Source organism: Nylanderia fulva, unplaced genomic scaffold (assembly GCF_048542155.1).
Source record: "Nylanderia fulva isolate GAGA-0341 unplaced genomic scaffold, ASM4854215v1 Scaffold34, whole genome shotgun sequence".
Taxonomy (NCBI): domain Eukaryota; kingdom Metazoa; phylum Arthropoda; class Insecta; order Hymenoptera; family Formicidae; genus Nylanderia; species Nylanderia fulva.
This window is the reverse complement of record NW_028190411.1, coordinates 1,716,654-1,741,932: the sequence shown is the minus strand read 5'-3', so window position 1 is coordinate 1,741,932 and position 25,279 is coordinate 1,716,654. Positions and strand designations below refer to the sequence as shown.

The following is a 25,279-nucleotide window of genomic DNA, read 5'->3' as shown; positions in this document are numbered from 1 at the left end:
CCTCGGGGAAACTTTTTTTTTAATTTCGTAATATATAGAAAAATAAAAAAAAAAGTTGTCTTGTGTGCGAAAAATTTTGAAACGATTGCGAAAAAAATAATTGAAGCGCGGCCAAAGCAGGAAGCGTTCGACGACCTCGGCGGGAAATCGCGGAAAACGTGCGAAAGTCAGCGAGAGACGAGAACGGTTACGCGGCGGTCCCCCTCCGGATTGAGAAAGAAAGAAAACACTTGCACTTTCGTTAGAAAGTCTCGCGAATCCGCTTCGCCATTCGCGGCGATCACCATCGGCCACCTGCGTCTGCGCGGTTTCATTTAATGGAGAGAGAAACGGAGCTTGCCCGACCTAATCGTCGAGTGTCACCACTGGCTGCCTCTCTTGCCCTTTAACCCTTCAAAGTCTTTTCCGTCCGATGGATCTTCATAGACGCATAATAATTATTGTAATAAATAATAAATAAATACATAATAAATTGTATCATTTAAATGATACAATTTATTGCAAGAGAAGATGCAACGAATGAGTTGCATGTATCAATTTGTATATCAATATATTGTTTAACGAATAAAATATTGTCTAGTGAAGATTTATCAAGAAGGATTTTGCTGAGCAACGCAGATAATGAATAATCGGAATGTTAGTCGGCCGATCGGCATTGATTTATTTACTTTTTTTTTAAAGATATTTTGCCTTGATGATGTGGTAATATGCAGATAAGAATTCAGAGAGAGAGAGAAATAGAGAGTTTGTCGTATATTAAATGTTAGACGGTGATGAGTGATACGTAATTAATAGACAACGGAGTGTTTTATAAATTATTATACTTATTATTTTTAAACATAAATCTGTGTTGCAGGCTTCTTTGATGAAATTAGCCTTTGTATATAAAACGTATCCTATTTTTTTCGGCATTCTATATATATAGTTATCTTGTATACTAAAGTTTAGCAAAATAGCTGAATTTGCAAAAAGAATTTGTGATATAAAATAGATGTATATTTATATAAAAATTATTAGACAATTCTATATATTTAGATTGATATTTCTAAAGTAAGTTTTCTAAAGAAAAGTTGTTTCTCTACGGAAACAATTGTGATTTGTCTTTTGTCTTATGTGTGAAAAATAATATGTTAATATTATTTAATATTATTTTTCATTAATATATACATATATAATAAGAATAATTTACAATTATAATATAGTATAAATTTGAACAATCTAGTATAATGTATATTATCTATAATAACAATATAATAATATATATATAAATATATTATAATTCCAAATTTATCTGTTAATTGATTAATATAATATATATATTTTTATATAAATATATCTACAAATGTGCAACAGTAATATGAACAATCTAGCTTTTTTGGATTGTTAGAACAGCTCGATCACCATTTTTTTCATTTAAATATTCGTTATACTTTAACCCTCGTTTCGAAATGTAAATTTTTTGACGTTTCGTTTCTTTTATGTATCATTTTGATTTTAATGCAAAATTTTGTATTTATACATCAAGTCCGGTAAAAATCGGCGAATCGCGTACGTCATACGTCATATACGCGTGACTACAAACGATCATTAATTATTCTTTAATCTAACGTTCACAGACGCATCATATTATTAGCGATATGCGATAACAAGTTGATAGCGTCGCGCTCTGCGTCGAGAAAACGCGTTTTCCATTAATTCCAGAACGAGAAGTAACGAGTTTCTTGTTGCATTCTCTCAAATATTTCTCGAGAAAATTAGAAAAATGTGTGCTGCGCATATATAACTCGAGGCTAAGAAAAATTTAGACGTAAAATATTTGCGTGAAATATTATTATTATAGCGTAAAAAACATATGCATATAAAATCTTTGTTTTAAAATAAATTTATAACTGTAATATTTTTTACTTGTTTGCAAAAATAAATTTTTTCAACATATAAAAATATTTAAATTAAATATAACACATTTAACAAAACGTATATTTGATTTAAATAATAACATATGTTCAATTAACAAAATAACAATTTAGTTGAAAGGTTGACAGATTTTTCTCAGCGCACCCATTTAAACTGCTTGTCCAACCAATCTTGGAAAAAGAAATTTCTCTCTGAAATATTTTAATCATGGAAAGATTTCCCTCCAAAATTATTTTCGATACAAATTTGGGACGCACAGCCGATCAGAATCTTTCAGACTTTCGAAGCGAACGACAACATATCTCCGATTCGCGACTCGTATACGTAATTATCGTCCGTGCATTCGGATCGAAAGTCGTCGTCATACATAAAAGTACGGCATTTAAATGGTCAGAAAACACGTGTCGTGGGGTGGCGGACACGACCTTTTATATTAGTCGCATACGATTAGTCGGATCGCGAGTCCGTCACGCTGTGCGTAGATATATATATATATATATATATATATATATATATATATATGTATGTATGTGTGTCGCGTGCACGTTATCGGATCGTCGTCGGAATATAGAACGCGTTTTATTTTACACACGTGGACGCAGACACGCACACACGTTCATCAGGATGCGCGACGCGCGCACTTCGCCATCGTCTTCCTGGCACGCTTTTAGGATGGAAAAAACGCACCGCGTTTCGTTTATATCGGCCTTTCGTCGAGCGCATTCATTGTCGCCATGACGCGAATATACGAGTGACTCGTAAAAATCACGGTTAATCACGACATTATTACGATATATAAAATTACGAATTTTTGTCATGATAAGATTAACGATTGTACGGCGCGTATATTCCGGAATTATCGAAAACAGTTTTTAGGAAATACTAATATAAAAAAAAATATATATATATATATATATATAATATAAATTTAAATAATCTAGTCATTCTAAATTTATCTATACTGAAAAAAAATTATTGAATTCGAATAAATTTATTTCAACACTGCCAAATAAATTATTTATTTAAAATTAAAATAATATTGATTTGATGTGAAAAATATTTGATATATAACAAAATCCTCTTCAAAACAGATAAATATTTATTTGATTCAAATAAATGATTTATGCAGTATTGAAATAAATATCTATTAATGTAGTCATTTTTTAGTGTATTAATTGAATATATATATTTAGAAATGCGCTAATATAAACAATTTAGCTTTTTTCTGGATTGTTACGAAAGATTGATTACAATTTTTTTATATCTAGAAGCTATATATATTAATTATACAGGGTGAGCCTTTTTATATAATCATAACCGACAAATATTTCGAAAATACATAATTTTACAAAAAAACTGTTGAAATAAAAGTTGTACGATCTAGAGGGGGACGTACAATAATAATCTTGGTTTGATCTTCCTTTGAAACTTATTTGAAAAATTGCACATATTTTCGAAATATTAAAAAAAAAAAAAAAAAAACTCACCCCGTACATTATATATACAAAAAATTAATATATCGAGGAAATGTCATCGTGTTTGACAGGTGAAAAAAATTCGCGCCGTATGTACGATTCGAGAATCATGTAACCGCGATTAATCGATAATAAGAAAATCGCGATTCCGCGGGTCTCGTTAAAATAACGAAGACGCGTCGGATAATTGACGGGACGAAAAGTGCGAATCGGGAATCGAATATACGTGATTTTCGATCGCGCACGCACACATACACGCATACACACGTGCGACTCGATGGCCGTGGCTATGGCCTTACGACTCCCCCTCTACTTCTGACAGATCGCGCGCGCAGTGCGCGATGGTGGGAGTAAGAGAAGGCGAGAGAGGTCTCGCAGTAGTAACGGAGACGGCGAGGCTTTCGTGCGCGCGGGAACGAATAGAGAGGGAGAGACAGAATCCGTAGCGCGAAGGCGGCGGATGGGGACGCGAAAAAGAGAGAGGGAGAGTGTGTCGCGCGAGCATGTCTAACCTAGGATAGCGGCGTTTAGTGGCGGCTAGGCTAGGCAAACCGAGGTTCGCGCGTCCCGTTCAGTGTTCCGCGCGCGCGCTCTCCGGTCGAAGCTTGTCCTCTCTATTCCTCTCTCTCTCTCTTCGTGCGCGAGAATTCGCAGTGTGTTTCTCAATTTTTTTCATCAAGTTTTCCTCACGAAAAAAAAAAAAAAAAGAAGAACGTGTACGAAATAAAGTGACAGATTTTTTCGCGGCGCGCCCCATTTCTTCGGGGCGCTCGACGTCGACGAAGGAATTGTTTGTTTAGGTTTTGTGCGTCTCTCGAAGTTTGACAGTGTGCGGAGAACAATTCGTTTGTTACGCGGAATGAAATACTCGCGGTGATTCGGCGATAGAAATCAAGCGAGACCTTATCGCTAAACTTGCTTGGGACAGCTTGACATTACGCGACGAAGAAAGTTGCGAGAAGAAAGTGAGAAAGAAATTTCTTTTTTTTTTCTTCTTTTTGGAACTGTCTTCCCTCTCTCTCTCTTAATAAAAATAATATTTGTAATAGTACTTAATTCGAATCAGATTGTCGGCGCTTTTTCAACGACTCTGCGAGCTTCGAGTGAACTTCAGTTATCAGTGACTTACGAAACCGATCAACGTGTGCTTGTTGCATTAGACATAACTCTTTGTATAAACTTGATGTTTAGTCTTCGGACACGTGATATCGCTTCGTCGAAGTGAGTTTTGACAGATAGGATTTTTTCCCGCCATTTTCTCGACGTCCGATTATCTCGCCATTTTTTCGTGGATAAAAAAGCGTGTGATGCGAGATAAATAATCGCGACTCGTTCTTCTCTTTCTCCTTGTCAAAAAAAGAAAATTATCGCGAGAGTGGAAAGACTCGTAACAAAAAAAAAGATAACTGTTCGGTGAATACAGTGTGAGTGCGGAAGAAATCAGGTGTGCGAAACAAAACTTCGGAGACGATCGCGTGTTTCGCTTCCTTCCTTCGGAGCTCCGCGAAACAGAAGGTAATAAGGGGAAATTTCTTTAGGGGTTCCGATATTTTTTGTTTGTAACTGTATACAGGTACGCAGGCTGTGTTGTCCCACAACTTCGCGATCTTAATTTTGACAGATTTTTCGACGAGGTTTTGCAGTCGATTTTTCAATAAAAAGAATAGATGATTATAATTTCAGTAGAACTGATTAAAAATAGTATCGTTCCTTTTCTTCTTAATAGAAAATAAAATTGAAAAGGAAACTATTTAAGTAAAAAATTTATTCGATACATAGTTAAAATCTTAAAAATGCGTGTTTATCTTATTAACATAAAATCTAAGGCTATTTATCAAGATGAATATATACATTTATTAAGTGTATCGGTTTTTTTATACATTCTTTATACTTTCGAATGCTTAATTAAAATTTTGTTAGTTATTAGTGTGTGTGTATATAGATATATATATATATTATTTAAATAAAATAAGTAAGCATTTGAAAGTAAAAAATATGTACAGAAACTGATATATTTTACTCTGTTTTTCCCAAATAATTTCAATACGAAAAAGTAATTATCAGCTGTAACAATTCTTTAGAAAGGATTTGAATAGGATTGTCACTTCTTCAATTTTGATTAAATACATTTTGCAAAAAGAAATGATTAATTGTACTAATTTTTTATATTGTAACTTTTCTTACATTATCTTTTTTTAATTTTCCAACGATGTGATATTTTTTCTGTAAAATAATTTTTATAAATATTTGGAACATGATATATGTATATCTGTTCTCTCTTTTTCTCTTTCGTACACGGAGAGAATTTTCTCTTAGAATTAATCCTGAAAATCCTGATAATAGTGAAACAATATATGGTATTGGAAGAATTTTACAAGATTTACAACACAATAAAAAATATCAATATGTACATAGGAAAATTAATCGCACACATTTTATATTTTATTGTGATAAATATTAATCAGACAGAGAGAGAAACTTTTATAAAATTCTTCCAATACCATATATTGTCTCACGATTACCATGATTTTCAGGGTAAATTCTGAAAATTTTTTCTGTGTATCTTTGAAAAATCTTTGGAAAGATTGATATTGATCGAGGCGGCAATCCTATACACAGTTGGACAATTTCTGTTAAATTTAACAGATTTTACATGTCCCAAACGACCCACAGAAATTTTTCTGTTAATTTAACATAATATGGAGACACAAATATTGTATTAATATTTTAACACAAAATAAATGCAAAACGTCAAATAATTTAAAATAAATTTTGTGTAAAATTAACATAATTTTAATGTAAAAATTGATAAAAAATATGTTCATTTTATATTTCATTATCTTTACTTATATTATAAAATAGAAAATCAACACTTTTTTCTGTAAATTTTAACAGAAAAATCTTGTCACTAATAAAGCAGAACATATTTATTGTGTAAAATTAAACATAGATACACATTGTGTGTTATTTTTACGTTTTTTCAGTTGTTTTAATAATTTAACATTTAAGTTTAATTATATAACAGAACAGTAATATGTAAAATTAACACATGAATATGTTAAATATTTAACACAAAAATTTTCACGGGGACCGTTTTTAACACAAATTTTTCTACTGTGTAAACTCGAATCCTCGGGCAGAGATTAATCCGAGTGCGGCCGTGACAGTTAAAAGTGCGTGCGCCTTCGCCCACGCGTGTGTCGCGCGCGTGGGACCGCAACACGCAGCGGAATAACCAAAGGGAGGGAAGGGTTTGATACAGCAGCGCGCGTGTTACTTAACAGAATTTTTTCGTCCAGCAAAAAAAAAAAATGAAACGTCGCGACGTCTCGATGAAAATGAACGTGCGTTCGCCCGGTAATCGCATACGATCGAGGAAGTGATCGCGAAAGTCTCGGTACGCCGCAGAGAGTATTGATTTACGTAAAGATCGTCGGGAGAGACACCCCTCGAAACGTGTTTGTATATACTTTCGCACTTTGGCGTTGATGCGAGATGCTTAAATCCAATCAGCCATATATCAACGTTTTTGCTTGTTTATTCATTTAATTGCTTGCGACCATCCGAGAAGATTTCTACAATTGTAGAAATTATTAATGATTAAAGATTATTTTGAATAAATTTAATATATTATATTAAATAATAATATGTAATTATATAATATATTAATATAATAATTAATATATATTATATTAATTAATATATATTATATTGATTATTACAATTGGAGAAATCATTAATGATTAAAAATTAATTTGAACAAAATTAATATATTACAATATATTAATATATATATATATATATATATATATATATATATATATGATTATATAATATATTAATATAATAATTAATATAATATATTAATATCCATGTTGTGGAATTATATATACTGTTTCTCGCATTTGTGAGAAGTGGTTGATGAAGTAGAGTTAAGTAAATAATTATATATTCCGAATATAACAAAAGCGCGCGAAAAAAAAACGCGAAACTATGAAAGCGCGAATAGACGATTTCTTGCGTACTTTATTCGCATGATTTCGTGCGCTTGAGAGAGATTCGGGACTATATTTTATACAAGTATTTTCAGCCTAGGCCAATCTTCGGCCCTCAAGCAGTTCTCCCGCTCCTTTCCGATTTGTTTGTGGCCTCTGCGCGGCTTCTGTTGGCTCAAACGCAGAGAAAACTCGTAGACCTCTAATATAGTTAAAATATTTATAGTAAATTGATCCACATGTGCGTCTTTTTTTATCTTGATTCAACGTTTCGCCTTTATTCTTTTTCTTGTTTACATTCATATATATGTATATTTGATATTTTTAGGAAATTCATAGAATAAGATTACTGGTAATCATATTTATAATTGCAATTGTCACTTCGTTGACAAATTAATTTTTTTTTAAATTAGGAAATTATCGTGAATTGCAAGAAATCTCGTGTCAAAATTTAGATTATTATTTTATAAAGAGAAAAAATTTTTTGTAGACTCGTGGCGCGATGTAATATAAATTCTACTCTATTCTTTGAAGTCCTTGCTCTCTCGCTCTCCTCATTAAGCGATTACGTGGCGACCTTCGTGGTGTCCAGGTTCGAGGGCCGAAACTGTCTGGTGTACATTCAACCGGTATATATGTATATATATATGTTCGTTAAATATTGCGATGGTGCGAACTATAAGGGCCCCGTATGTAAGAGGCCTTGAGGCCACGTGGATATCTCGAACCACCGTCACGGTCGATTCCGAAATGATCAAATATATCGGCGCTCATCTCGTCTGTGTAAATACGAAATTTGAACTCTCGAAATGTGAAAGAGGAAAGAGAACTCGTCGACACGTCGATTGAAAGAAAGTGCTCGCATTGAGTAAAATAATTGAAAGTTTGAAAATACGTCGCACTCTTCGAAATTCGTATAAAAGTTTCATGATTGAAATGCGTTTTTATATTTCGTTTCCTTCCTTCTTTAAAATGTTGGATTTAAAAAAAATCCGATTAAAATAATTTATTTTTAAAACTTTTCCATTTTTATATACAATAGAATTATCGAATCGAATTATGCAATTCTATTTTATAATTATATGTAAATATGGAATTATATTTTATAGAAATTTATTTCTCAATCTGAGCAACGGAACTTTAATCGAGTTATGTGAAAGTTGTTTCGTATATCTTTTCTTTCCCGCGTAAAGGCTCCTTCGCGTGAAGTATGTCGATTTTTCTCGAGATATTTTTCTCTTCCGGAAAAGAAGAATTAAGAGTTGTAATCGAGACAACTCGTTGGATACGACGTATTTTCGTCTTTATATACCTTGGCAGCGAAATGCACGTATTGTACGACCCTGAAAGACTCGACGCCATGTGAATGTTTAACTGTCATTGAGTTCGATCGCGCGCAAATTCTATTCCGCGTTCGCGCGCGACTCGTCGTCGGATAGCGCGCGGATAATGCGTTGATAGTTAATGACAGTGCTCGTCGATCGCGAAGTGTATTTTCTATCGTGTACGTGGAAACAAATCGTTGCGAACCACGTCCCTGAACGCGCGGCACCACGTGGATCGCCTCGTGTTTACCTTCGCGAGAAGTCGAATTAGAACTACGTATCATATCTATATTCACTGCACACTATGAAAAGACGCATTCTCGTGTTTTCTTCAATGATAAATTATTGTTTGGCGGTAAAGTATAGAAAACTGAACTAGAGAGCATTTCAATCATTTTTTATTCAAGCATAATGTATAATATATTACTATATATATATATATATATATATATATATATATATATAATATTACAATAAATTATATTTATTATTAATTGTATTATATATAATACAATTAATAATATAATTTATTATAATATTTATTGTAGTATTTATTGTATAAAAAATATAATATATAATATATATATATTACAATAAATTTTATTAATTGTATTATATATGTATAATACAATTAATAATATAATTTATTGTAATATATATATTATATATTGTATTTTTTGCAACATAATTTTTTCAAAATTGAAAATTACTCGGGCGATTATTTATATATTTTTGTATTATTTTTCCGCGATACGTTGAAGTTATTGTTTGATGATTTGAATATTATTGATAAAGGACGTCTTTTTCTCATCTTACGAGAGAGAATGCGTTAACGGTATGATTAATTCTCGTTATTTCCGTACCATCTCATTGATCGCGCATCTGGCCTTCGGAGATGTGTCTGTGTTTACGTTTTCCTTCACGATCGTAACAGTACACGCGACGTGGTCGAAAATAATTTTCGCCGCGCCGCGACTTCGTCGTGGAACGATTATTTTTCAATCACGAGGCGCGATTATATTCTTTGCTTATTTCTGAAGCGAGCGTTTAACTGACAGATGTATCGAATCTCTTTTTAATATATCTCATCGTTTTATCGAGATGAAATCACTCTATAATTGTGAGCGATCTTTTCGATGAATTAACGTTTTAATTTTATTCTCGTGAAACATAAACGTAGATATACAAGAGATTTATTTAGAGATTTAGCATAAAAATAATAAATTATAATAATAATTTTATTTTATTATTTTCATAATTATATTTTATTATCGTTGTTTTTCTTATTTTTGTTTTTTTTTGCAAAATAATTAAGAGAACAATTTTCTTAAATAAATCTCTTGCATATCTATGTTCACAACTTATTGGACGAAAATAAAATTGCGTTAATTCGTCGAAAAATATATACCTACTGATTACAAATAAAAATTTAAAAAAATAAAAATTAAGAGTGCAGATTAAGAATCGAGGTTCTTTCGAAAGCTTTTGAGAAATAGAACGATATACACACATACACACGCATGTGTCACGCACCTGCTCGATCCTCGAAGCCATAAGGACGGGAGGTGCTCGCGAGAGCCGAACCTTGAGGAAGGCTGTTGGTAAAAGTAAATGACCTTACGAAGGCGAAAAAGAGGCAGGGCGTTTGTACGTCGTTGTGTGTATTCTTCGAATATGTGCGACCTATCCTCCGCGGGTCTACGAACCTAAATTAGGCCGGAGCCTTGACTCTTGAGCACGCACAATAATTCGCGGGGTTCGAGTCCCGTCTCTCTCTCTCTCTTTCTTCCCTCCGTCCACCTTCGTTGAACATCCGTTCTGGAAATCACCTTCCTCAGTGGCAGGGGGAGCAGACGTGCGTAACCGCACGCGCGTGTACAGGGCACGGGTGGGCCATGGGAAATGCGGTCATGGTCAAGGTATCCGGTGCACGAACCGACACCGACCCGGAGAAAGTTTTTCTGCATCGACCTGATTTCATTTCGGATGGTCTTAGGTCTCGGGCAAGTAGAGGGCATTGCCCTCTCCTTAGAATCATTAAATAGTATATTGTGTATCAAGTGCGGAAAGTTGACAATTGGTCACGAGTGAACAATTGTCAATCCGCATGTGATACACATACTATTTTGTATTACAAGTGCAGCCAAAGTGGCTTTGTGCGCGTTTTCTGTGCGCGAGATGGCGGCGTGGGAAATTGGCCGCTTTCCGCACAGAAAACACGCACACAAAGTGCCATTTTGCCTGCACGTGTAATACAAAAATTATTTTTGTATATTTAATGTATAAAAAAATAAATAAAAATTAAAATATTAAATTAAAAAAATTAAATAAGAACAAAAAATGTTAATTATGCTCCCCTTTCCCTGAAAAAAAATTCTGCGGACACCCATGGTTTCGGGGGAAGATAGGTGGGGATCGATTTTTGCTGACACACGTGATATATTGCTTATTCGAATTAATGAAAGTTTATATTAAAATTGTGTTATATACAACCGCGGATCTTTTATGCAACGTGATTCACGTGGCAAAAGAGCGTCTCGCTGGCTTTGTTAAAGATAAGGTGGGATTTATGATACGCAATAAAATAATTAATTTATTATGATCTAGGAAATTAAGGTCTTCTCTTTTTTCCGCGCACGAAATTTTATATACGTAAGTATTGTATGTATAGTATTTAAATGTGAAACGTATGGATATGCACATATGTAAATGGCGATTCGCTATAAGATTATGCGCGAATTGTTTTCTCTTTCTCTCTCTCTCACCCTTTCTACGATTATTTCAATAATAAATTTGCTTGCGAATATATGCGCATGTTTCGTGTCACCGAAATTTAACTTGCGTCGAAAATTGCTTAGTCGACATAATATATGATGTAGAATAATTAAACTATTCATCAGGAGGGCACAACAAAGTTTGAGATCTTCCCCTCAAAATGTACAGATATAAACCCTTCTTGTTACACTGTGATTTATAGACGACTGAGATAATGAATCACTTGTACAATAATGTGCATCCCACTTTACAGTGTAAAAAAATATGTAAAATTACATTAAAAAATATTAAAAATGACAAAAATAATAATGTAAAATTATATACAATAAATAATGAAATTGTATATGCATTTTTATTATTTATCGTAATTTTACATTTATTATTTATGTAATAATTTCACATATTTTTATGTACATTATGCACGTAATTATGTCGATAAGTCGTGCAAAGCGACATGTGCGCGACAAATGATCTCGCGAAACTTTTGTATCTTTTGCAAAATAATAAATCTCTGAGTTATAGGTGTTATATTAATGAATGAGCTTTCGGTATTGTAACGATTAGCGAACGTTTCGCGATCGCATGTTGTTGCTCGATTACGATGATACGTTTCTCGTAGTTTTTGTTGACTTTCGCACGATAACGCATGAACTTATTATGATGAATCGAGCATTATTATTGTTACGAGAGACCGATTAAACAATTGCACTTTACCTTACCTTGGAACGGTTTACTTCTGAAACGCGTGCGCAAGTTTGTCACATTAAGGATGCCGGATTTTGAAACTTCGATCGCAAACGCGCATCATCGTTGTAGTGGAAATATTTACGAAGGCAAACTCGAGGCTAATGAATGATGCGCCGTTTAAATGATAAATGCAGCCTTTCATTTTTCGAATGAGCATGTCGCGCGTATTAGAGCCTCATTCATTTACAGTTTCACTCTCTCTATCTTTCTCAATTTCGAAGAGTGCATAACACACGAGATTCTAATTTTAAGTAGATGGAAAAAATAAAATATAACAAATAAAAAAATTAAATAAATATAAAAAATAATTAAATATGAAAAGAGATACAATACCAGGGTGTCTAGTGGGCAGGGAATTTTATAAATCTGGAATTGTCAGGGAAAAGTCATGAAAACTATTTATCTGGATTTTTTCACGTTATACATTTGTCTCAATAATTTGAAATTTTTTATTAAATAAATATAAACTTCCTCGACTCCCAGCACGTTAATTTTCTGTGTTAAAAATCGATTCCTCTACAGCGTGTTCGTTGATTTATATTTTCATCGTCGTATTATTTTATTTCAATGTGTTTAATAGAGACAGAACTAAAAAAATTGATTTTATTTCATTTTGTTGACAAAAATATCTCAAGAATTTCATGATTTAACATTTAATGGATTTATCATACATAGATATATGCATATTATATATTTGGAAAGAAATACTAGAAGTCAGAGAAAAAATGAATTTCTGGTCTTGGGAAAAATCTGAAAAAGCCAGGGAAATTTTTTTATTTTGTCTGCTGGACACCCTGAATATTCTCTCTTCTGTTCAATAATATTTGTTTGATTACTGCGACCACGTGGAGGAATATAAGTGGCCGACAATTATTAATCGTTCTGTGTTCGCGCGAGATGTAAAATGCATTACTTGTTCTGTTTGTAATAATTAATCATCAATGTATGTACGTTTGCATTTCCACGGACGTGAAGTGAGATATGCGCGGAATCGATACGTATAGTAATCCATCTAGAAGAAACGAAGGTAACGACGGATCGTTAGCACAAACGCGCGCGCGCGCGGATAACATTGACACAAATTTAGTGGCAGTCAAGTGTCGTCATCGTCGTAGCTATCTTTGCAAAAAGTGTAGCACACGCGGAAATTCTGGCGGGCGGAATCTCCACGAATCCGTGACGTGTCACGCAAACGACGGCGTCGCGGAGAGAGAAAGAGAGAGAGAGAGAGAGATGTACGGGACGAATATATAACGTCACTGTCAGCGCGAGAACTCGCAAGTGCAATAAATGCAAAAGGTTACGCGCGCAGATCTCCAGAAGGCCGCTGTACCAATGTTATCTCTATGCCACCTTCGTTTCAACTGTATCTTCTTGCGCTCGCGTGAAATGCGTCAAGTATCTTCGTGCGAATAAAAAAAAATTAGAATCTTTGCACGGAAAAAAATATGACTAACTTAATACATATTTGATTCAATACTGCCAAATGAATCATTTATTTAAAACAAATCAATATTTATTTGTTTTGAAAGGAATTTTCTTATATCAAATAAATATTTTTCATATCAAATCAATATTTGTAGTTTCAAATAAATGATTCATTTGGCAGTATTGAAATAAATACTTTTTTAATTAAATAAATTTTTTTAATAAGACTGACGTTTCTAAAAAATTTCGAAAGTACGAATAAAAATCATTTTTTTTATGATAAATAAATTTTCTCGAAACTGTTCCATATATCTGATTTCCGAACATATCGAAAAAATGAAGAATTGTGTGATTTATTAAAATTCTTTATAATTATGATTGTCCTTATAACGCGTTTAAGTGATCGTAGGGGAAATTGTCAGAGGTTTATCTTCTCGTATCAACTCTTTCCTTTCACGCGAATTAAACGAAATTAAGTACTCTCATGAGATTTTCGAGTCGTCCCGACCTTAATTTCGCAAGTAATCAAATGCCGATTATAGGGAGAGAGAATTTAACCCTCTTTATACCCTTTTATATATTTTTTAGGTATTTAACCAAATAATTTTATGTTTTATATTATTTATGAGGAAGAGCGCGCGAAAGAAATTAAAAGTTTTGGAAAGATATCTCGCACGATTTTTATATCGATTTTTTTACTTTGATTGATGTAGATTCTTTAATTTAACTAATCAAGTATACATTTTCTCTTTGCAATTTATTTATAAAATGCCTGCGAAATATGAAAACAATAACCATTGGTGCTTCTCTTATTACGAGATATAGCTTTAGAAAAAAAAAAATAAGCAGAGAGTCGCGAATATTTCTGTCCAATTCGTATAATATTTGAGTATATTTATCTTTTTTTTTATCTCTCTTCCTCGTTCTTTCTTTCATCGCTGTCAAAGTAATTGGGTTAGGGTCGTTAATCGGTCTCGAGTTTGCCTCGAAACACCAACGCGAAAGAATCGCGAGGACCATTGATCTCCTTGATCCGAAACCGGTTGCTAAAGCAGCGTCGTATTAGGGATATATGCAAAAAAGAAATGCGAAAAAAAGATCGAAACAATGAATCTTTATATTATACATTTGGAATACATATTTGGATTATTTAATCGGCAAATGAAGACAAGAGTTTAATAAAATATAAATATAATTGTAAAATATATAATTTTAACCTTTCTTAAGAATTAATAAATTAGGTATATATTAAATTCCTTCATCAGTGGACACATCGATTCGTACTTTAAATAAATTAGTGTTTGTATTTATGTATATTTAAATTTATCCTAATATAAAATATAAGTTGATTCGCTCCACTAGATTTTATTTACGTGCAAGACGAATCTTATTTATGTCATTAATGTTCTTACGAGACAAATGTGGCGTGTGATAAGCGATTAATTGGCTCGGTTGATTGGACAGCCGAAAGGTTGGATATCGATTGCGGCTCTCGCAGCTCGATGAATCACAGTCTCGTTTAATCGTCGCGATTTCGCGATGGACGGGCAAAATCCTAGGATTGATTAACCGCGAGATTTCGCGGATTTGCGATATTAATTGATTTCGCTCTTACTTGCGGGAACCCCCGCGGCTCACGATAATTGGATCCGTCGGCTTTCTCATCTCTGCAATGCATTCCTATAGTTGCAACATCGTCGGTATCTTAGGTGATGAAGAGAGGAAAAAGAATCATTGAAATACTTAATTGTATAAAAAAAATCGATACTCGCGTTTTTCTCGCGTAAATATACTTCTCTCGCGGTTAGACTCCACGCAGTTCATTCACTACATCCGAGAGTGCCGAGACTTAACAGCATCTAATTGCATCCTTGAATGATCGCGGCTGCGTACTTTGTATCGTCGGCTAAAAACCGTTACATTCTCGTTCGACTCGCGTGTCTCGCCTTCATTAGAATTTCTCGAGAGTCGTATCGTCAGGGTATAAATATATTTCTGCTATGTGATCAAATACGCTAAAATTGCAAATGCATTCTTCTTTTTCTTGCAAGTAGATTTTGAATACTAAAAGAAATTTTTTTTAAAGTTCCGGTTTTTTTTAAGTTCTAGTTCGGTTGAGAGTTCTGAATAGCACCTCAGGAGTTCTAAAAGAAATCCTAATGATAAAATTAATTATTTTGAATATACTTTTAATGTTATCGCTGATTTTATTTTGTGAAGTTAGCATTCCCATATTAAACAATCGTTTTTGTTGGCTTAAAATTCGCCAGAAATATTTTTAAAATTAATAAGGAACTCTAGAACTCTTCGAGATGCACTCAGGAATTTAAAAAATTAATTTTTTGACAAATAAGGTGCCAACTTCACAGAGTTCATTTTTCTCCAAAGTTGTCATGTAGAATATACATATTTAACTTATTTTTGCTTTTAAGCTTCTTTTTCTTGCAAATCGATTTTAAATATTAAATAAAACAATTTTTTTTTAAACTTCTGTTGAGAGTTCTTACTTTTAATGTTATCGCTGATTTCATTTTGTGAAATTAGCATTCCCAAATTAAACAATTGTTTTTGTTGGCTTAATTCGCCAGAAATATTTTTAAAATTAATAAGGAACTTTAGAACTTTTCGAGGTGCACTCAAGAATTAAAAAAATTAGTTTTTTGACAAATGAGGTGCCAACTTCACAGAGTTCATTTTTCCCAAAATTGTCATGGAGAATATCCACATATTTAACTTTTTGCTTTTAAGCTTTATATACCGTATAAAATGAATTTGGAGGAGATAAAGTTAAGTAATCAAAGTTTATCGGTTTGATCTTGAATTACGTTGTATAATTCTATAGAATTGTGCACCGAAGCGCAATGGACATCAATATTTATCTACTTTATTACGATTGTTGTACAACAGCTCGATTCTGTTTTATAATAAATTTCTAGTTTCTCTCGTTATAAACTTAACAGTAGCAAATGTTTTCGAAGGTCTTTATATGTAGCAACGTGTAGGAAGAAATATTCTCACACGCAATTGTCACGTGACGATCAAGCAGGAATTTTCCAAGCCGCATTGCTTCGCCTAATTTCTCGCGTTACGCGTTTTCATTATTGCATTACTCAGAGTGCAGTGGCTGACGTCAACGACCTTCGATGATTCTGTCTCTCCTCGAGCGAATCTCGCACGATCTTACGAAAAAACTCGGTTGACTTTAGAGCGCTGTATTCCACCGAGCGGAACAAACTACCATATTTTATACTATGGTTTGCTATAGTACATGAGTCAAAAGAGAAAATGTAAGAGCAAAACTCCTCCGCGTTGACAAAGGTTAATTAATTTTAAAATTTAATTTTGCATCTCCAAAGTTCTAAATCGCTCGAGTAACTTATTTCTAAATTTCACTTCAATTTAATTCAAAATTAAATTTTAAAATTAATTAATCTTTAATTTTAGCATTGTCAATCACAAATATGAATACATATATATGATTATTTATAGCCAAGCCGTAACTAAAGGTATGAATCATCCTTAAACATCGCGATAAAAGTCAAACTAAAATAAAATTTTCATGAGTATAATGATATAACGCTCTCACATTTTATTATTGTTGAAGTCGTTAATTTTGTCGTCCTGCTTGATTTATAATTACAATTGCTACGTAAAGCAAATAAATAAGTTTCTCACAATAGGTGTGCGTGAGCTATTATTTCACATAAATGGTTTCAGCGTGCGGAATACAATATGGCGATTCGGCCTGCTATACATAGTGCTCTTAGTCCCGTCTATTCTCGACTGTTGACCAGTCGGGAACATGACAACGACAGATTTTCACGCGCGGCGTTGTCAGCCTCCGTCGAGGAGGTGCGCGGATTGTAAAACGCGTCTTTATATACGGCTCCGCCGTTATTGAAGCCCGTCGAACGCATTGAAAAGCGATTGTCGTTGCCTTCAAGGAAGCCATCTGCTTTGTCATAGTTATTAAGCGTGCGATCCGATTGCACGCATATTTAAAATAACGCAATGACTGAGAGAAATTTCTCTTCGCAGCCATATTTTCCGGCATAATTATTAATACATTGATCATAAAACACGAGGATTTAATATTTAACGATGTTGAGGGTTTCTAAGAAATTACATATATTTTCCTGATTCTTTACGATCAGAAATTTAGATGGGTACAGGTTTTTTTATATCGCGTATTTTCCGGAATCATTATTAATACATTGATTGTAAAAGAGGATTTTTTATATTCATGCAATGATTCAATTATCGCTTGTTGAATTTTTTGGATTGTTGTTGAAGATTTCTAAGAAATTACATATATTTTCGTAATTTTTTAAAATTAGAAATTTAGATGGGTATGGATTTTTTTATATCGTGCATTTTCCGGAACAATTATTATTGATATATTGATTATAAAAAAGACGAAGATTTTTAATATTTTTTTGAGGGTTTCTAAGAAATTGTGTATATTTTTTTAAATTAGAAAAATTTAGATGGTTTTTTTCATATGACGATTTTCGATGCACGTTTGTGGACTGTGGATGTTTGTGAACCGCGCAATAAACAGAACGAATGCAGCCGAGATGCATTTGTCATAAATTATTTACAGGGGCAAGGCGACGATGGCCACTCACACTGGGTAATGTCCCGCGAGAGACAAAAACCAAGCAGATTCCAGACCGTGGATTTTAACAGATGGCGGCCTCTTGGCTTCCAGCCGGGCGTGATTGTTGATTTCTTTACATGCGACTCTCCTGCGCGTCCCCCTTTTTTCTAAGTGTCACCTTAAAAAACGACTTTGGCTATTTGACGTAAATTATTTTGCTGCGTGAAATTATTAAGAGTCTATTAATTAAAATATTAATTATATAGATTTCTATATATTAACTGAAAATAATAAAAATCGTGTTTCTATTGATATACATAAATGTTGTAATATTACGTTAGACTTTCTTTTAAAATGTTATTTAAATTAATTCAGCACATATATTATTTATAATGCAAGATGAGAGATATATCAGATACTTGAAATTTTGAGCGACACACATATATGGTATTTCGATTCCGAAAAAGGACGACGTTGAATTCGAGAAGGATGAGGCTGCGCACGTTCGCGAGTAATCGAGATGGAGATCCTCGCCTTGCCCGGGGGACGAACCAAGGCCCTTCTTCGTTCGCGAAGGTCCCTGAGACGCGCATGACTCAACCTTCTTATTATTGTTGGTCCCGCACACACGCGCGCGTCCACCTACGCGCGGAGATGCGTGCGCACTCGCGCGCGAGAGTGCGTACGAGCCTCGACTAGGAAGTGCAAATCGCGACAGCCAACATACTATTCGCGGTGAACTCAACATTCCCACCTCGTCAGGGACGTTTCAGCGGTTATTTTCAACATTTCGCTTAGCGCGGAGCGTAAGTTCATTTCGGAGCACTCCTCTGTATCTTGGAGATGTTGAAATTGTGCGACGATTAAGGAGGGCTTTTATTTTCATTTTTCGCAATACGTGTTTGTCAGCTTTAAATATGAACAACTGTTCTGTTAAAAATAATTCGTATTTCCAAGGTGTAATTAAAACTCCTCTTTAAGTGAAAATCCTATCTATATACGTCTTTAGATTTATTATCACATTCAAAAACTGCACGGAGAGAATTTTCTCTTAGAATTTATCCTGAAAATCATGGAACAAATATTTTATGAAAGTTTCTCTGATTAAATCTTCTGTCAAAAAATATAAATATGTACATAGTAAAATTGTAGTATATATTAATATTTTATTGTGGTAAATATTAATCAGAGAAACTTCTATAAAATTCTTTCAATATTATGTTGTCCTATATACAATTACCATAATTTTTTCAGGGTAAAATTCTCTCTGTGTAGCAGCCTTCAAATTTAATCATGCATATATTTTTTCATCTACTGTTACAATTATTGTAAGTTTACGCTACGATATTTTTCCGGATTAAAATGTTTGTTATTCAGCGAAGAATGGTGCATGTTTGGCGATTTTCTTTCAGTGGGGCGAGAACCGGCGGGTCATAATTGCGTCGTTAATGTGCGTACGTTATATGCATATGCGACGTACTCGTTATCGCGCGCGACACACGTGGTAATTCACGATTTTATCTCGCGTAACGTCATTATGCGTCGTATTCGTCGACGAGCGACATCGCGCATTGACGAGGGATTTCTTCGTGAGAAAACATCGAAAGATGGATGCGGCGCATACATATGCAAAAAAAGAACATAGAGCAAATTCGAGGATAATTTAATATTTCATATTTTCCGGTCCGATTAATCTTTCTGTAGCGACTCGCCGTAAAATCGCCACGATTTATCGATATTATTTTTTTAATTTTATTAACGATTAAGCGTTAATTTAAAAAAATAATAAATAATAAATCATACGAAATTTTCTTATCAGGATGAATTTTAATGACTATTTTCTTCAGTATCTCGACAATATTTTTTTTTAATAAACACACCTGATAATTCTGAGAAAAAAATGCATACATCCGTGTTTCCGCGCGTCTTCTATTTCGCGTTCGCGAAACTCTCTCTCTCTCTCTCTCTCTTGGTGTGGGCCGGCCTCGAGAGTTTCTATGATCGTCATTACGCCTCCAAGGCGCTCACTCGTTGGCCCTGGATCGACTATAGAATCTACCGTTTCTATAGTATAAGAGAGAGAGAGAAAGAGGAAGATAGAGAGAGAGAGAAAGATAATGCGAGCTGGTTTGATAGCAAAAGAGAGACAGTAGAAATAAACTATTCTGTCTGTCGAAGGAGCACGTGTACAAAACAGCGGCCAATTATCGCGCACGCACAATGCGTTACCAAGGTTCGCGAATCCTAATCGCGTATCTTTTCAAAGACGTTTTGCTTATATTTTTAAAGGGACGAGAGACAGAAAGAGAGCGAGAGGAAAAGAGGGAAAACCACCCTTTTCGGAGTCTGAATCGCGTCGTATGATAATGCGACACGTGCGTGTTTCCGAGATACTTTCCCTTGAGATACACCGTTATTCTCGAGATTATACCGTCACTCTCTTTATTTTCTGGAAAGAAATCCGTACTATCCGGAGATGTAAGTCTAAATATGGCGAGCAAGATTTTCGGAGATTGAAGGAACGATGTATATATATATATATGTATATAGAGTGAGAGAGAAACCTTTGTAGTCACTGAATGTGAAATACATATATTAAATAAAAACGCGTGAGAGCATCTTGTGATTCGAAGATCCAAAGGTCGAGGATTTTGTAATTTGGGAATCGAGGAGCGATAAATCATCCTCTCGCGAAGCAATTTTCGTATGCAAATTATCTTTTGTCGTATTATGCATTTTTTTTAATACCATTGGACCTATAAAGTTATACCGTCACTGTGTTGAGGCTGTGGACGCAAAATCGAAATATGAGTCAGCGCAACCTCAATTTTCAAAAATAAAAAATTAACAGTGCAATAATAATGAGTTAATTTATATGAACTTTTTTTATCTCTCGTAAATTAAAAATTTTGAACTCGTTGCGTTGGGCAGGAATTTAAAACTTTTTGTGGGGGGCACATACAAAAAGTTTAAAATTCCTGCCCAATAATAATAACCTTTTATATCACACAAATTAAAATTTTTTGAGTTTGTTGCATTGGGCAGGAATTTAAAATTTTTTGTATTACACGTGCAGGCAAAGTGGCACTTTGTGTGCGTGTGTTCTATGCGGAAAGCGACCGATTTCCCACGTTGCCATATAGCGGCGACGCGGTGAGTGAATAAGCCGCATTCAAAGCCATTGCCTACGGCTGAGCCGCGTTCAAAGTCATTGTCCACGGCTAAAGCCGTGGGCAATACATTGCCCACGGCTATTCCCGCACCGTGCCGCCGCAAGATGGCGGTTGAGTTTGTTATATTGCTGAGTCGACGTGCCCCCTTACAAAAAATTTTAAATTCCTGCCCAAGGAGTTCGAAAATTTTTAATTTCCAGGATATGAAAGCTCATTATTATATATATATGCGCTATTGATTTTTTTTTTATTTTTGAAAAATTGGGAGCCAACTCAACAGGATGGTCCCGCCGAGATGATTCCGCGGTAAAGGTCGGATGCCTTCTTCTGTCGTCGGTAGCGAGGATTCCCGCGCTTCTCCGAGGGCCCCGGCTAAGGTTATACTTTGCTCTAGGAGTGCATTAACCCCTCGCGTCAGATCGCGAGAGCATACCGTAGTCGAAGAAGCGCAGAAGAACCGTCGCGGGCGCGAGATGGGTCGGTCAAAGAAGGGGACTGGGAAGTGTAGGAAAGAAGGGGGCGAGGGAAGCGTCCGTATAGTTTCTGGTCGTCAAGTGCGATGGCGAGCACTTTTACAGCGCGAGTTCTAGAGAGGAAACCGCCGAAGGGGGCCGCGGCCGGACTTTCTCCGGAGAGCGAAAGTGAGAGGGCCCTCCGGGAATCGCGCGTTCGTTCCCCTGACTGTTCGTGATCTAGGGGGGATATTCGTGCTTTCACCGTGCCCCGTGCCCACGAGATGCACTTTTCCGCGACGCAGAAGGCGAAGGCGCGCATGCGCGATTTCGCGAGCGGAAAAATATGATTTTAAAGAGTAATTATAATGGAGCAACGGCCGCGCGCGAGGAAGCGACGAGGAAATGCAAGAGATATTCCGCGTTGAATCTTAGGGATGCGTTCCTCCCGTGCCCTCCGGCTCTCTTTCGAGGAGGGGAACGAAAATTGTGGAGTTGCATGAGACGCAATTATGGAAGAATAGCGGTGTAACGCGGTGCGCGCACTATAGTCGACGTGTCATCTCGACGCCATTCTTGGCAATAATGCTCGCGTGTGTAAACACGTAAAAGTTGAATGAACCTTAAATACATACTGCTACATGAAATAGAGCTTTTATATATAGAGTCGGATTTATCGATAGCTCGAACGTTTATTTCACTGAAAAATGTAGTGAATTCGAATAAGTGTTTATTTCAATACTGCCGAATAAATTATTTATTTGAAACTAATATTGATTTTATGTGAAAAATATTTATTTGTTTCGAAATAAATGATTCATTAGGCAGTATTGAAATACATATTTATTTTAATAATTTTTATTTCATACAAGAATGAACTGTCAAAAACAGCTGTTTTTGACATATTGAATTCGAATAAATATTTATTTTAATACTCCCGAATAAATTATTTATTTGAAACTAATAATATTGATTTTATGTGAAAAATATTTATTTGTTTCGAAATAAATGATTCATTAGGCAGTATTGAAATACATATTTATTTTAATAATTTTTATTTTATACAAGAATGAACTGTCAAAAACAGCTGTTTTTGATATATTGAATTCGAATAAATATGTATTTCAATACTCCCGAATAAATCATTTATTTGAAACTAATAATATTGATTTTATGTGAAAAATATTTATTTGTTTCAAAATAAATGATTCATTAGGCAGTATTGAAATACATATTTATTTTAATAATTTTTATTTCATACACGAATGAACTGTCAAAAACAGCTGTTTTTGACGTATTGAATTCGAATAAATATTTATTACAATACTCCCGAATAAATCATTTATTTGAAACTAATAATACTGATTTGATGTGAAAAATATGTATTTGATATATAAGAAAACATTTTTTAAGGTAACAAGATAAATATTTAATTCTATTGACAAAAATTATCCGCTTAAATTAAAAATAGACTTTTATTATATCTTTTTGTATCTTATGAGGTTCATTTTATGAAAATCTTCAAATTTGTAATTCCTGTGTATAAACAAACTCAAAAATTGTTGCAACCTTGATATTTTTGTCACGAAAAGATTTGACCCTGTGTTGATTCAAATCGTGGACAAAAGGTGGAAAGGAAAAAATTTATATCTATAATATATGTTAATCTCGATGTTTCTCTCCGACCATGAAACAACCAGTATCCTTCTCGGATTGGCCTTTAGTATTTGCGTTCGAGAGAAAGTGCGCCTTGCTTAGGACAAGTCCCGCGTGCACTTAACACATATATACAACCCATACATTTATATATTCAGTAATTCATTACATGCTATTATCTCAAGTTTCACTGCATATCAGTTTTACATAATTTTCTTCCTATAGAGAAGCATTATCATAGCTGCAATATGCGATAAAAAGAATCAAAAACAAAAATCCATACATTATAATTATACAAATCACTCTTACACCTATATCGTAACTACAAAAAAATCTCGCAAAAATAAAAATCGGCAATAATTTCAACTCTTGTCAAGCTTATTCGAAAGAAAGTTCGTAAAAAATCCCGGAACCACAATTCGCAATCGCGTGAAATTAATTCGAAAAAAATCCTCTCCCTCTCGCTATAATAATAACTAATTACTAACAAAGACTTTTGCCGGGCTAATCATCTACGTCACGTCATTTTCACGCGGACGCCGACCCGACATTCATCTCCTATACGGTACCGTAATTCAACCATCAAGACTTTCTTATTCCTCACAACACGCATTCCGCTTCATTCGTGGGAGGGAGGGAGTAGTCCAGTAAAATTAGACTTTGACTCCAAAAAAATTATAATCAAGCTGAATTTTTGTGGAAACCTTTATTTCGATGTTTTAATGGAATCCAGAAAAGTACTCTTAATTTTAGCCAGGACGTTTTTTATGGAGAGTAAAAGGAGGTAAATTTGAGTTTTTTTTTTTGCCATTATCTCGAAAACTATCAATTTTTCGAGAAAAATAGGTATTATCAAAATTGTAGCTCATAAAATTCCCTATAAAAAAGGTCATTATATTTTTTTTCGTGGTATTAATCGTTCGAAAATATAGAGCGAATTAAGTGTGAAAGAAAATGTGCACTTTACTATAATATATTATATAGTATATGACTAACAATAAGAGGTGCAGAAAAATTATATTAGAAATATTGCAACTTTACCGCACGTTTTACTCAAAAACGATTAGTCGTACGAAAAAAAGTATAACGATCTTTTTTGTAGAGAATTTTATGAGCTACAATTTTGATAATAACTATTTTTCTCGAAAAATTGATAGTTTCCGAGATAATGGCAAAATTTACCCTCCCATAAAAAACGCCTTGGCTGAAATGAAAAGGTACTTTTCAGGATTTCATTAGAGCATCGAAATAAAGGTCTCCGCAACAATTCAGCTTGATTATAATTTTTTAGAAGTTTTGTCCTTTTAAAGTCTAATTCAGAAGGGAAAAACCAGTCCCTCGTCGCGGTGCGTGAGTTAGTCACGGTGGAACGGCGCGACGCCGGACAATCGCGAATTAACTTTCTTCGCCGCCGCCGCCTTCGACTTCCTCGTTCGATGCTCGCGCGGATTAGAGCGGATTCTATCGGCTCCTACTCCGAAGCCGCTTACCGTATAACTGCTTCTGTATACGTATCCGACACGCGCGCGCCCGAAGGCCGTGTCTCTCGGTTATATAGACGGACTCTTCCTCCTCTTTCTTCTTTTTTTCATCTCGACGTTTTTTTATTCCTCCTTTTCCAGACTCTCCTAGGAGTCCTTATTACATCCGCGTCGCGAGAAAGTCCAGCCTTGACGTCCTCCAGGGATTTGATTTCCTCCTATAATTTCAGGGGCGCGATATATTCTCTTTGACGCATA

At 34.5% G+C, this 25,279-nt stretch overlaps 2 protein-coding genes across 6 annotated transcripts in view; one reads left to right on the top strand and one right to left on the bottom strand.

The window, feature by feature from the left end:
• Eip74EF (Ecdysone-induced protein E74) overlaps nucleotides 1-25,279 on the top strand; it is a 240,643-nt gene that overhangs the window by 22,756 nt on the left and 192,608 nt on the right. For 3 of the 5 annotated variants that reach the window (XM_029311037.2, XM_029311038.2, XM_029311033.2), the window contains exon 1: nucleotides 3,783-4,904. The exons of 1 other annotated variant lie outside the window; for it this stretch is intronic. The gene's annotated coding sequence lies outside the window, so the exon portion shown is untranslated. Of the gene's footprint in view, nucleotides 1-3,782; nucleotides 4,905-25,279 lie in introns of those variants that run through there. One more of the 5 variants, XM_029311034.2, reaches the window with a different exon arrangement.
• Nucleotides 24,472-25,279, bottom strand: part of Lsm11 (U6 snRNA-associated Sm-like protein LSm11) — a 34,998-nt gene continuing 34,190 nt past the window's right edge. The window contains exon 6 of the transcript XR_003820902.2: nucleotides 24,472-25,239. The gene's annotated coding sequence lies outside the window, so the exon portion shown is untranslated. The remainder of the gene's footprint in view (nucleotides 25,240-25,279) is intronic.